The sequence below is a fragment of the Danio rerio genome, chromosome 4 (assembly GCF_049306965.1).
Source record: "Danio rerio strain Tuebingen ecotype United States chromosome 4, GRCz12tu, whole genome shotgun sequence".
In the NCBI taxonomy this organism is placed as follows: Eukaryota; Metazoa; Chordata; class Actinopteri; order Cypriniformes; family Danionidae; genus Danio; species Danio rerio.
This window is the reverse complement of record NC_133179.1, coordinates 36108286-36122639: the sequence shown is the minus strand read 5'-3', so window position 1 is coordinate 36122639 and position 14354 is coordinate 36108286. Positions and strand designations below refer to the sequence as shown.

The window sequence follows — 14354 nt, the reverse complement described above, 5'->3', positions numbered from 1 at the left end:
CCTCCTTGCTCTGCCGGCTCCAGTCCAGCTGCCTCCAGCCCCGCCGGCTCCAGTCCAGCTGCCTCCAGCCCCGCCGGCTCCAGTCCAGCTGCCTCCAGCCCCGCCGGCTCCAGTCCAGCTGCCTCCAGCCCCGCCGGCTCCAGTCCAGCTGCCTCCAGCCTCGCCGGCTCCAGTCCAGCTGCCTCTAGCCCCGCCGGCTCCAGTCCAGATGCCTCCAGCCCCGCCGGCTCCAGTCCAGATGCCTCCAGCCCCGCCGGCTCCAGTCCAGATGCCTCCAGCTCGCCGGCTCCAGTCCAGATGCCTCCAGCCCCGCCGGCTCCAGTCCAGCTGCCTCCAGCCCCGCCGGCTCCAGTCCAGATGCCTCCAGTTCCGCCGGCTCCTGTCCAGTTGCCTATCCAGCCAGCTCTCCTAAAGACCCCTGCCTTGTGTCCCCTACGGGATCATCCATGGGTCATCCCTCCTGACCCTCCCTGGAGGCCCTTCCCACTACTTGGGACGGATTCCCCGGCTGCACCCTGGCTTCTTGCTGGGGCGCCTGACTCACAAACCTACCCTGGTCTGACCCTCCCATCCCTCCCCTTGTTCCTGCTCCGCTTCCCCCACAACCACCCCCCCTCCCCCCCGGACTTTTCTGGGAGCGTCTGGTAGCCGCTCTTTAAAGAGGGGGTACTGTCATGGCGGTCAGTGACCACTGGAGGGCGCTGTAGTTCACAGACTCTGAAGATTTACTACAGTGCCCAAAAGACTACAAGTTCATACATATCACGCACATTACACCCGGTCCATGTACACTGATTGGCTCACAGCTGTTCCTGTTTCCTGTTAATTTCCTGGACTATTTATACAACCATTTCACCTCTGTTTGTCACTGCGTCGTTTGTCTTCTTTGTCATTCTTGTTCCGAGTTCTAGTAAGTCTTGCTACCGAGTTTCTTGATCTTGTTCTTGTATTTTTTTTGCTAAAGTCTAGTTTGTAGAGTTATTGTTTCTGAGCCTTGTCTCTGTTTTAGTTTCTAGTTTTGTTATTTGTTTGTTACTTTGTATTTTGATCACCTTGTTTGTTGCACTGTAAATAAATATCTGCACTTGGATCCACACCTTTTTGTTTTTGTTCCTGTTTTGATCACGCTAACGTGACAGCAAGCTTCCCCTAAAAGTAAATTTTATTAGTTTTTATTTAAGGCCTTGGTGCTTTCTGTCCATCCAATATGTGTCCAGATGCAGTTTAATGTGCATGTCGATTGAACTACTTCAGCATGAACCCCATCAAATAAGCTGAGTCAGCAGTTTGCTCTTCCTTCTGAAACATTACTCCATGGTTTAAGTTTAATGTATTTATAATTGATTTATTTCATGAAAATGTTATTTATGAAAGTGTTTTTACCTTTTTTGTTAGATTAATACGATGAGCTTAAAACAGTGACAGTTCTGAGATTTATAATGGCAACCAACAGTTCTGGTTCAGGGTTTAGTGGCGGCTTTCTGAAGTGGAGCGAGGAAAATGTCCAGAACACATCAGCTGACACCTGATCTCAATTCAGTTTGGAAATTCAAGAAATGTACAGTCGTCTCAGAGATCTAATGAAACTGGAATATATTTATTATTCAATCATTAATTTTCTTTTCGGCTTAGTCCCTTCATTAATCAGGGTTCACCACAGCGGAAGGAAACGCCAACTTATCCAGCACATGTTTTACACAGCGGATGCTCTTCCAGCCGCAATTCAGTACTGGGAAACACCCATACACACTCACATTCACACACAGACCTTCAGGGTAAATTAAGTAAAGCTGAAGTCAAAACTATAATAAAGATACAGACAGAGAGTATGAGGCAGGAATACTGGGATATAAATGACTCAGGAAGAGATCTGTATACAATCAATCCAATGGTAAATCTGTGAAGGAAGAGAAATGGGGAATAAAAATGGTCATAACCGTCTCAGAATAGCACATGCAGGACTAAACAAGACACGGTATTTATAGTGAAGCACACACATGATTTACTTACATTGTAACCAATATGGTGCAGCATGTAATAACAGAATGTCAAGATTATCAATACAAAAGACAAATATTAAGAGAAGTATTTATTAGACATAATATTACATTTACTCTAGAAAATAAACTAGAGTCAACTACAATAATTCATGTTCAATTCAATTCAATTCAGCTTTATTTGTATAGGGCTTTTACAATGTAGATTGTGTCAAAGCAGCTTCACATAAATGGTCATAGTAACTGGAACAGTGTGGTTCAGTAACTGGAACAGTGTGGTTCAGGTTTTAGTGTTTAAGTTCAGTTCAGTTTAGCTCAGTTCAGTGTGATTTAATCATTACTGAGAGTTCAAACACTGAAGAGCAAATTCATCGATGCGTAGCTCTACCAATCCTGAACCATGCGAGGCAGTGGCGACAGCGGAGAGGGAAAAAAAACTTCACCTGATGGGAGTGAAGAAAAAAAACCTTGAGAGAACCAGACTCAGTTGGGCACGACCATTTTAATTTCTCCGCTGGCCAAAGTCTTGTGCAGAACTTCAATCGCCGTGGTTTATGCTGGAAGATGGCCTCAATGAAGACTCGTCTGTCCCTGGAGCGTCGCTGGAATCAGACACATGTTCTCCACTCCCCACGACCATCAGCGCAGCAGCAGCTCAGGATATGGCCTGGTCCCGGATATGGAATCCTTGGGATCATCACGTTGCTGGTCTTGGATCCAATCAGTGACTCCGCCTAATCTGAGGACCTCGGGATGAGTATCCCCAGGTGAAAATAGAGAATAAAGAGAATAATAAGCATAGCTGCTGTTCATAGTGTATATAAGCAAGATGCAGAAGCCAGTGTGGAACCCGCTAGGTGATGCATTGAGTGTATGCTTTACTAAACAGATAGGTCTTTAATCTAGTTTTGAACTGGGAGAGTGTGTCTGAGCCTCGGACGTTATCAGGAAGGCTATTCCAGAGTGTAGGAGCCATGAAAGAGAAGGCTCAACCTCCTTTACTTGACTTTGCTATTCTAGGTACTACCAGAAGCCCTGAATTTTGAGATCTTAAGGAGCGAGTTGGTTCGTAGCGAGACAGAAGGTTGGTTAGATAAACAGGAGCTAGATTATTTAGAGCTTTACAGGTGAGAAGTAATATTTTAAATTCAATACGAAACTTAACAGGCAGCCAGTGTAAGGAGGATAAAATTGGGGTTATATGATCATATTTTCTAGACCTGGTCAGAACTCTGGCTGCTGCATTTTGTACTAATTGAAGTTTGTTAATAGAGGATGCTGGGCAGCTAGCAAATAGAGCATTACAGTAATCCAGTCTCGAAGTCATAAAAGCATGGACTAGCTTTTCTGCATCTGAGATGGATAGCATATTTCGTAATTTAGCGATATTTCTCAGATGAAAGAAGGCAGTTTTTGTGACATGGAATATATGGTTTTTAAAAGTTAGATTGCTGTCTAATATGACACCCAAATCTTTTATAGTAGAGCTAAAGCTAACTTTGTATCCCTCTAATTGTAAATTGAGTTGCGAGATCAGCTGTGTGCAAGATTTAGGCCCAATAAGTAATAATTCTGTTTTGTCTGAGTTTAAGAGAAGAAAATTGTTGGTCATCCAGTCTTTGATGTCTTTGATACACTCAGTTAGTTTAGAAAATTCAGACGTCTCGTCAGGTTTAGTGGAAATATATAATTGAGTATCATCTGCATAGCAGTAAAAGCTGATCCCATGTCTTCTAATAATGTCTCCCAGAGGTAGCATGTAAATTGTAAACAGTAAAGGGCCTAAAACTGATCCTTGAGGCACCCCATACTTTACTGGGCTGACTTGTGAAGGCTGTCCATTAATATTCACAAACTGGTAGCGGTCAGTTAAGTATGACTTAAACCATTGTAGAGCCTGTCCCTGGACACCTGTAGACTTTAAGCGATTTATGAGGATATTGTGGTCAATGGAATCAAATGCCGCACTAAGATCGAGTAAAACTAATAGCGAGACGCACCCTCGGTCAGCAGCTAAGAGTAAATCATTGGTTATTTTCACTAAGGCGGTTTCTGTACTGTGGTGAGCCCTGAAACCTGACTGAAACACTTCAAAAATATTGTTCGTTTGCAGAAAAGAGCATAATTGAGTTGAAACAACTTTTTTCTAGTATTTTAGACATAAATGGAAGATTTGAAATAGGCCTATAGTTAGCTAAGTTGTTGGTGTCTAGTTGCGGTTTCTTACACTGTAAAAAAAAAAAGTTGAGTAAACTTAAAATAATTAGGCAACCTATCACACATAGCTTTTTGAGTTAACTCAACAAACAGGGTTTGAAGACCAGTGAACTCAAAATATTTTGTTGAATTCTTTAGTTCTCTGAACAAAAAGTATCATGTTCACCCAACAAGATATTTTTGTTTGCTGAACAAAAAATATCATGTTCAACCAACAGGATATTTTTGTTTGCTGAACAAAAAATATCATGTTCATTCAACAAGACATTTTTGTTTGCTGAACAAAAAATATCATGTTAACCCAACAAGACATTTTTGTTTGCTGAACAAAAAATATCATGTTCAACCAACAGGATATTTTTGTTTGCTGAACAAAAAATGTCATGTTCACCCAACAAGATATTTTTGTTTGCTGAACAAATATTATCATGTTTACTCAACAAGATCTTTTGTTTGCTGAACAAAAATTTTCACGTTTATTCAACAAGATCTTTTGTTTACTGAACAAAAATGATTATGTTTACCCAACAAGATTTTTTTAGTTTACTGAACAAAATAAAACAAACTGATTCATTATGCATTTACTATTAATTTTTAGGATTCAAATTAAATACACAAGAATAGTCAATTCACTTTTTTTTATTTTTAACTGTGTTCAAATCACAATCCAAAACATTTGCATACAAAATCAGCATTTGACATTAGCCGTGTTCAGCATTGGGCTAGTTTGTACACAACTAGTACTGAATGTTTCCAGATTTGAAAAGATTGTACACTGCCTCAACATAAAATAACTGGCAACCTTACTAAAACCAAGCTATTAGTGTGTCTAAACACTCAAACCAGGTGAATATACAATCATCTAATCAGAGTAAACCCTAAAAGCCACTCCATTCATACAGTCTTTAAAGTGTACTGCACTTTTGTCAACAAAGTACATAAAGTCCAAAAACAGACCTCAAAACATTCAAACAGTGGCACATTAGGAAGTGGTCACGGGTCAGTTGCCGTTACTGTGTGGAGTTTGAATGTTCTCCCTGCGTTCACGTGGGTTTCCTTTGGGTTCTCCGGTTTCCCCCACAGTCCAAAGACGTGTGGCACAGGTGAATTGGGTAGGCTAAAATTGTCCGTAGTGTATGTGTGAATGAGTGTGTATGGATGTTTTCCAGAGATGGGTTGCAGCCAGAAGGGCATACGCTGCGTAAAACAAGTTCATTGCACTGTGGCGACCCCAGATTAATAAAGGGACTAAGCCGAAAAGAAAATGAATGAATGAATGAACTGAACTCTCGCAGATCATGTGCCACCAACCTCCATAAAACATGCTGAATCACTTAAAAAGTATATTTGAGTTCTTTTGGGTGTTCCATATTCAGTCTATACAAGAGGCTGAACAAGTAAGCGAAGGCTGCAGGCAGATGTGGGATATCCTGAAGTACTATGGCCTCCTCCAAGATTTTAGCGAGGTTCATCACATATTGCAGGGATGCAGAAGTGCCATTATCATCTTCCACCACAGTGAAGATTCCAATCCTTTAATCTCTGGTGCTGTGGTCTTCAGGGTCCGTGTCCTTATAGGAGATTAAGTAATGGGAAAATTAATTGATGTGTAATATTAATTACTACTTATTAATGTTATTACTATTATGCAAAGAAAATAAAAACATGTAATACTTTCGTACATACAAACAGTAACACTTTGAACAGTCTATAATATATAATAATTGAACAATATATTGACAACTTTTTAATATTTAGCAATTTTTTAAACTTTTATTTTACATAAAATTGCAAAGATTTACTTTTATTTGATACAGTTTCAATTGTGAAAGTTGTTTATTGTCCTGTTTAGAATATAACTGAGCCTTTAATTGTCATTCATAAAGGATTTATAAAGCATAAATAGTCCTCACTTTAGATTAGGTCACAACTGGATGAAGTTAAGCTCATAAAGCATATACTAACATACAAAGTAACTATTATTACATACCTTAATATTAGGATATTTAAATGTTAATTTGAATAGTTTATTAATCGTGTACTTAAGCATTCTGAATGATCTTAAAAACACCAAGTATTCTTAAATAACTGGTTTGTAAATAATGCAATACTTAAATTAGTAATACAAATGAATCATTAAAGTTAAAAAAATACAATCATTGAGCACTTCATGTAGAGGTATGCTTAACAGAAAATAAATTAACTATTCGCTAATACTAAATAAATTATTTATAGCGTGCAGCTATTATAAGTGTTACCAAGCAGACTAATAAATGTAGAATAGGGTATGAAAATGGGTAACTTACCAGACATATCTTGAGAAAGCAAGCAGAATTTTTGCGAAGAAAAATTGGCAATCCCTCAAGAGCTGCTCTTTCTCGATCGGTGACAATATCAGTGACCTAAAGGAAAGTCATTTACAAAGGGTGTTTTACAATCTTATTGTTTTGTAAGTAAAAATGTACTTAGTACATTTAAATGAGCATAGTATTTTATTCATGCTGTTGAAAAAACACATGGCTTTATTTTTAAAAAAGAATTTTGTGGTTTCCATACAATGGAATTTGATAATGGTTGTGTTGGCAAATTTAGAAAAATGTTTAGTTTCATGTGACAATTACTTTGAGTTAAAAACTACAGCTATTATTTTCTATTTTCCTCTTTGAATGTATTCATTTGAAATGGTCACTCAAAACAAGTGAAACATCTGTTATTTATCTTACTTCCATCTCACAATCAAAACACAACTTGACACAATTAAAATTAATGCAAAAGGGCTGGACAATTAAATTGTTGCAATTACGTTTTATTAGACTGTATTACCTGAGCATGAAATTCATGCTTTTGTGTTTGACAGGACAAAATATGTTGCACATGTTAAAAACATCAGACGGGTGTATAAGAAAAAAAAAATCTTAATGAGTACCTGCTCATCCATCTTGTTTAAAGTTGTATCCATCTCTGGACCCATTGAATCCCTTCTTTTTCTGTAGAGTTTCAGGAGAGGTGCTGTATATTTATCAAGTCACTCGATTAACTGTCTCAGGAGATCTACATTACAGATCTGAGAAAACTCTGTGCAGATCTACAATATACAAAAAAAACATACATATTAATATTTACACACACACATATATATATATATATATATATATATATATATATATATATATATATATATATATATATTTGTAAATGTAAATATTTAAATGTTCAAATGCTGAATACAGATGTATTTTGAATTACATATAATAGTAATGTTGTTTGTTATTTTTAGCATTATCATTACTACCTTGAATGAAACCAAAGCAATTGCAATATAGTGACTTACCTCTTCCTTAAAGTCCAGGTTATCTCTCTAATTTCTTCCTGGCTAAATCTCAACAACTTCTTTTGGGCAAAGAGAAAAGGTTTCTTGCATCTGCTGGTGAATGACCGTCAAATTTCACTGATGATAACAAGTCTCACCTCCTCAAGGAAATCTTGCATTGAATTATGTCATTGTCAATATTTCAGTCCTTTTGAGCAAAAAGAAAGAAAAATATATATTTAGCCCTTTATATTTTTTATGTAAATAAAAGCTAGCTGACTGTTAAAGCAAGTTGGTCTGAATATGATAGACATTTAGTCGAGCTAACTAATATACAAGCAAATCAAGCAATGAATTACATGAAAATCACACGATTTTCACACAAATTACACAGTTAAACACGTCACCGTTTGTTCCACTGGCTCTGGTTCGAAGGGAAAAAAGGTTATGATGTGCGCAATGCTGACAGCAATCCAGATAAACAGGACATAATGTTATATTCGTTTTAGCAAGGAAATTTGACTTGGATACCTGATCTGGTATGTTATATGATACTCATTGTATTAAACGTGAGTTATTAAAGCAAATGACTTGATTGAAATCGCTATTTGTTTCAAATACATTCACTCAAAACTTTTATTGATGTAAATAGCCAAAACCAAGTGCACGAAACAACTCACGGCTAAATTATAACAAATAGTTCCGTATTAGGATACACGCGCACATCAAACCCAACATATCAAATAATATAACGTTAGATGACAACAAAAAAGACATACATACCTATGATTTAGCAGAAACGTCGTTGGCCTGCTCTTAACCGCTCTATCACGTTCTCTCACATCATTAATACACTGGTAAAATAGATCGGACAGTCAGATGGGTAGCACATCGCACAAAAAACATGTATACAATAGACCTTTTTCACAGCGGAATTGAACACCGGAAGCGCCCTTCGAAGCAGTGTGTCAATATTTCCGGGTTCGCTAGGAGTCGCAGAGACATGACAGCCTCGGGACAGCGGATGACTTTCTCACGGTCAACTTTGCCATAATTTGGACAGGAAGATGTTGTTCGGTGAATGTGTAAAACTGCCTTAATAAAACAGCATTTAAAAGATGATACCGATTTGCAGAGTTTGTGCAGAAAACGTGTCTTACACAGCGTTTGCAACGTCAGGTTCCAGTAAGGTGCACAGCCAACAACATAAAATCTGCTCATTCAAGCCATTCGTAAACTAGATTAACCTGGCTATTTAACATCCAGCAGGATGAGTTTTATGTCAGTAGTCCTGTCTGTAAACTGTGCTAACCCCCTCCTTCCTTTTTATTCAGAGTCAGATATAGTGAATGGCGAGGTAGCTGTACAGGCGAGTTGCTATCGGTTAATACATTACAGGTTGTTTAATGCTCGTGAGGTTTTCTCAAGTCTGGAAACACGTTAGCTCCTACTCGTGGATAATATTCATTTTTATTATTTATTAAAAGAACAGCAAATAACATTTTACAATACAAAAATGTACATATCAGGGTGTAATAATACAAATAATAAAATAAAATACAAATATACAAAATGTAATATAACATATGTAATAATGAAATACATTGTAGAGTTCACACATTTTAAAGTGGGTCGAGTTTCTTGTTTAGAGAGTTGATACTGGTATTATACAAGCATATTTCAGTCATCAATACCTTAAAATCTGGTTTCATATTAGTAAATTTACATGTATGAATGTACAATTTTGTTAACAACATAAGCAAATTAAATAAATAAAACTATTTTCCTCTAGATTAGGATAATCAAGTAAAGCCCAAATGTACATTTATCCATAATGAAAGAGGTTTTGAACACAAAAGAATCGTTATTAATACATTTTGCAGCTCACCCCATAAGCTGACTATGTACAATGCTAAAATAAGTGTAAAACTGTCTCCTCATATTCGTTACAAAAATACAATTTACATCAATCCCACTTTTAAATTTTTGCAAACGTTTGCTGGATAAAAACTATGGATGAGTTTATAGGACATTTCTTTAATTCTATTTCTAACATGATATTTCTGTGGTAACAGCCACACTTTTCTTCAATTCACCCTTTAATAAAGACATATAATACAATTGAATATAAGGTACAGTAATGATTTCTTTTTGGAAAAGAGTATGAATAGCTCTATTATTACTCTTGGTATTTAGTAAAACAAAATTTGCCGACATAAGATTTAGTAATATCAAAAGACGATGCATCAGAAGGATTGTCTTATTAATACCTCTAAATAACATATATGAATACCATGTCTCTGAAGGAATTGAACCAATAACAGTTGAAAACTTGCTGGGTTATTGAGATTTTGTAATAAAGGACTTCATTGTAAGAAAAGTATACCATCTTTATTATATAACTGATTAAACAAATAATTTTGCTGTCAAACCAATAAAAAAAAGAGATTTGCATTTGTATGAACTGTCTATTATTCCAAAATAACAACAATGTAGGGATAAATCATGCTTATAGATTAATGACCATGATGAGCACTTGTTTGTGGAAGGCAGATAGCTTAACTGGAGTTTTGTCTATATTATAGTTACTCATCAAAATAAACCATAGACCACTAGTCTTTAATGAAACATAATAATCTCCGCTTTGAAGTGCATTCAGCATACGAGCGTACTCCCGCATATAACTTGAAATGGCATTCAACCCCCTTTAATATTGTCATCCATGATTTTCCCTGTCCTTCGTCTTTCGGGAGATCGTGGTCATTAAAGTAAGAGTGTCGTTTTTGAGTTGGAGCAGCTGGGAACGCGACAATCACAGCGATGAGATGACCCTGCCATTCTTTCTTGCTCCGTCGCATTGAAACCGGATGTTGTGGTACACTGCTTCGCTTACCGGAACCAGGAAGTGTGAAAAAGGCCTATTATATACAATAGTGATGTGACGTTGTGCGCCGAGGCTTCGAAGCATGTATCAAAAAAACGATACATCTCGCAGTGAAGCAGTGTACCGGAGCTTGATTCGTTTTGCCATCATCACGTGATCAGTGACGTCCGAAGCTTCATTTTCCCCTATACCCACGTGACTGCTTCGAATTTTGATTCAAAGGTTTAAACATCCTCATAGTAAAGTGTATAGCGAGAGAATTGGCGTCGATTACATACATTTGTTTCAAAGCACTGCACCAGTCCCACACACCAGTAATTAAACTAAAATACAATAGTAATTTTTAGTAATAAGGTTTTGAACCATACTAAAGTGTATTAGCGTATTTTTTACGACTATCTTTAAAAAAAAACCACCGCATATCGTAGTATTGTGTTTAACAGAGACCATCTGGTGAGTGCGACACTGAAGCATCATTCACATAGCCTCCTACAGCACTCGCGTCCCAATCGGGAGACGCTGACTCGATCCCCGCTTGGAGCAGGACTGATTGTATTATGATAAACTTTTGAATACCTTGGATTTTACTACAATCATCAGTTGTGTAATGTAATATATCTTGTGTAAAAACTACAGTAATTGAGTAATTTGTTTATATTGCTGTTTTTGTATTACTACATGAATGAGTTGGTCAGTTGTGAACATTTGACATTATGGCAACACAGTGCTTTCACACACTTTCACCAGAAGAGGTCCTCATCGAGCTCTGATTTAGAAAGCTTCGAGTAACGAACCTTTTTCCGATACAATTAAGTCGAGCGCTTTACTGGTTCAGAAAGCTTCATTTCACCATCACTAATATACAATCGATTATGAAAACGATTGACACGTAGCTCCGCAGAAAGAAAGATGGTTCGTTTTGTCGCGCGCACGAGACAGGTACCCCCTGCAGTGAGCTATGGAAGTAAATTGCGCATGCGCCAGAAGCTTATAAGGCGCATGCGCCAACAAGAAGGGCACGCATCAACGCAAAACTAAGAATTTTGTATTAGTTCAACGAAATATTTTAAGTTTTTCACATTGAAGCACCATATTTGTTGAACAAACTAACTATTATTTGTCAGCATTTCAAATGAAAATATTTAAATTCAGTTAACTTATTAATCTTTGTTCAGAGGACTTTTTGAAAGTTGGCGTTTTTACAGTGTATTGAAGAGAATGAAAAAGAAACTGAAAATAGAAAAATAAAAGTTTTTTTTAAAAATGGATGAAGATAAGATTAGTATCAATGATTGTCCTATCAAGATGTTTTATACATGTTTGTGTAACACTGTGTTTAAAAAACTTAAATCAAGAGAATTTTGGGAAAAGTTATTTGAAAACTTTGATACTTCAAATATATGGAAAAATGTAAGATCAATTTTAAAAAGTCCAGCATTGGAAAACTTAGATTTTATGTTAAGACACAACTGCATAATGACAGAGATTATCTTTAAAAAGATTGGGGTATCACAAGATGATTTGTGTAAAGTGTGTTTGGAAAAAAAGGAAGGCGTGTTACACCTATTTTTAAATTGTAAAAAGAGTGATTTTATGAAGATGTTGAAAACAATGGTGTGCAATTTTCTGTATGATGAAAACAATATTTTAGAAGAATGGGATACACTGTTTTTATTTGGTTTTAATGGGAAAACAAAAAATAAGTTTGCTCTTAATTATATGTTGACTCTTGCAAGATATACAATATGGAAAAGAAGAAATATTATGAAACAAAAGAAAAAAAAATTCCATTGGTTTTGTTGTATAAACAGATTGTGACTGAGGAAATAATGGTTATATATGACTATTGCAAAATGTATGAAAAGATGGACATTTTTGAAAAATGTATTACAAAAAATAATCCATATATTGTACAAACTTGGACTGGTTTTAAAGTTTTCTTACCTGGAGATTTTTAAATATTTTATCTTTTAAATATTTGTATGTATAAATGTCATGATTGTTGATGATGTATTTTTTAATAAAGAAAAAAAAAAAAAAAAGCTTGAATCTGCTCAGGAGCAAGTGTCTTTCCCACGATTAGATTGCAGCATCTTAACAAAGTCTGCACTGGAAGTCTCTCTTTGCCATTGCTCCTTTTAGCAAGAGCACCCTATTGAAACAGGAACAGTAAAGATTCACAATTAGAGTAGTAATACTCTATAACTGGATTTGAATATAATAACAACAACAATGTGGGGTCTGCTGTGATGGAATCAGTAACTTTCACTCTTTTGTGAAATAACAGTTACCTTGTAATCAGGTGCTTAAATGCATCGCAGCTGGCTGCCGTAAGGAGAAGTCTTCAAATGCCTTGAGGTGTGCTCAAATAGAGACAGAACTGTGGTTGACAGGAAGGTGGGAGTGCTTCCTAAGCTGGTATTAAGGAGGTCTCTTTCTTTGTGGCGGAGCTCCAGCTAGGCATGGCTAAATTGAACTGATTTCCCAGAGCTGTTGCGCTACTTGAAACAAGTTGGTGTCGAAACTGCTCAGGGAAAGCAGCTTTGTAAGGTAGCGTGGCCGAGCGGTCTAAGGCGCTGGATTAAGGCTCCAGTCTCTTCGGGGGCGTGGGTTCGAATCCCACCGCTGCCAGGCAGTCCTTTTAGGATGCTTGAGAATGACCTCTCTGCTTGAGCAAACAGACTTGCGAAGAGATACTGCATGCTTCCGCTCACATCCAAATGTAGACTCCTTGGCCAAAGTTGAAGGGCTTCACTAGGAAGCTCTGCGTCTTCTCTGCTGTTTTGCTTCCGTAAAATTGGGCAGAATAGGGACCACTGCATGGATACATCTAGGGTAGCATGGCCGAGGGGTCTAAGGCGCTGGATTTAGACTCAAGTCTCTTCGGGGGCGTGGGTTCGAATCCCACCGCTGTCAGATATGGTTTTAAACAAGGCCAAACTGCTTGAGTGTGTGCGCGTTCGCAGTGAACGCTGGAAATGAGAGAGTAAATTAAAGTTGGCAACTAGTCAGTATAATGTGTTCTTTGGAACTCACGGCAGACTCGTTGGTGTGACAGCAACACATCCCCAAGCTCGAATCTGCTCAGGAGCAAGTGTCTTTCCCACGATTAGATTGCAGCATCTTAACAAAGTCTGCACTGGAAGTCTCTCTTTGCCATTGCTCCTTTTAGCAAGAGCACCCTATTGAAACAGGAACAGTAAAGATTCACAATTAGAGTAGTAATACTCTATAACTGGATTTGAATATAATAACAACAACAATGTGGGGTCTGCTGTGATGGAATCAGTAACTTTCACTCTTTTGTGAAATAACAGTTACCTTGTAATCAGGTGCTTAAATGCATCGCAGCTGGCTGCCGTAAGGAGAAGTCTTCAAATGCCTTGAGGTGTGCTCAAATAGAGACAGAACTGTGGTTGACAGGAAGGTGGGAGTGCTTCCTAAGCTGGTATTAAGGAGGTCTCTTTCTTTGTGGAGGAGCTCCAGCTAGGCATGGCTAAATTGAACTGATTTCCCAGAGCTGTTGCGCTACTTGAAACAAGTTGGTGTCGAAACAGCTCAGGGAAAGCAGCTTTGTAAGGTAGCGTGGCCGAGCGGTCTAAGGCGCTGGATTAAGGCTCCAGTCTCTTCGGGGGCGTGGGTTCGAATCCCACGGCTGCCAGGCAGTCCTTTTAGGATGCTTGAGAATGACCTCTCTGCTTGAGCAAACAGACTTGCGAAGAGATACTGCATGCTTCCGCTCACATCCAAATGTAGACTCCTTGGCCAAAGTTGAAGGGCTTCACTAGGAAGCTCTGTGTCTTCTCTGCTGTTTTGCTTCCGTAAAATTGGGCAGAAAAGGGACCACTGCATGGATACATCTAGGGTAGCATGGCCGAGGGGTCTAAGGCGCTGGATTTAGACTCAAGTCTCTTCGGGGGCGTGGGTTCGAATCCCACCGCTGTCA

The 14354-nt window shown here is 38.0% G+C and overlaps 2 protein-coding genes, 1 long non-coding RNA gene and 4 other non-coding genes across 7 annotated transcripts in view; 5 read left to right on the top strand and 2 right to left on the bottom strand.

The window, feature by feature from the left end:
* zgc:173607 overlaps positions 1–14354 on the top strand; it is a 791925-nt gene that overhangs the window by 349429 nt on the left and 428142 nt on the right. The window lies entirely within an intron of this gene.
* The window catches only part of LOC110439586 (uncharacterized), a 296328-nt gene that overhangs the window by 97311 nt on the left and 184663 nt on the right, over positions 1–14354 (bottom strand). The gene's annotated exons all lie outside the window — the stretch shown is intronic.
* Positions 4838–7683, bottom strand: LOC137491292 (uncharacterized). Its single transcript, XR_011011244.2, has 4 exons — positions 7546–7683; positions 7141–7299; positions 6521–6616; positions 4838–5785 (listed from the first exon to the last, which is right to left on the bottom strand). It is a non-coding gene; the product is annotated as an uncharacterized lncRNA (long non-coding RNA).
* Positions 12958–13039, top strand: trnal-aag (transfer RNA leucine (anticodon AAG)). Its single transcript has one exon. It is a non-coding gene; the product is annotated as a tRNA-Leu (tRNA).
* On the top strand, positions 13243–13324 carry trnal-uag (transfer RNA leucine (anticodon UAG)). Its single transcript has one exon. It is a non-coding gene; the product is annotated as a tRNA-Leu (tRNA).
* Positions 13988–14069, top strand: trnal-aag (transfer RNA leucine (anticodon AAG)). The gene has a single exon. It is a non-coding gene; the product is annotated as a tRNA-Leu (tRNA).
* On the top strand, positions 14273–14354 carry trnal-uag (transfer RNA leucine (anticodon UAG)). The gene has a single exon. It is a non-coding gene; the product is annotated as a tRNA-Leu (tRNA).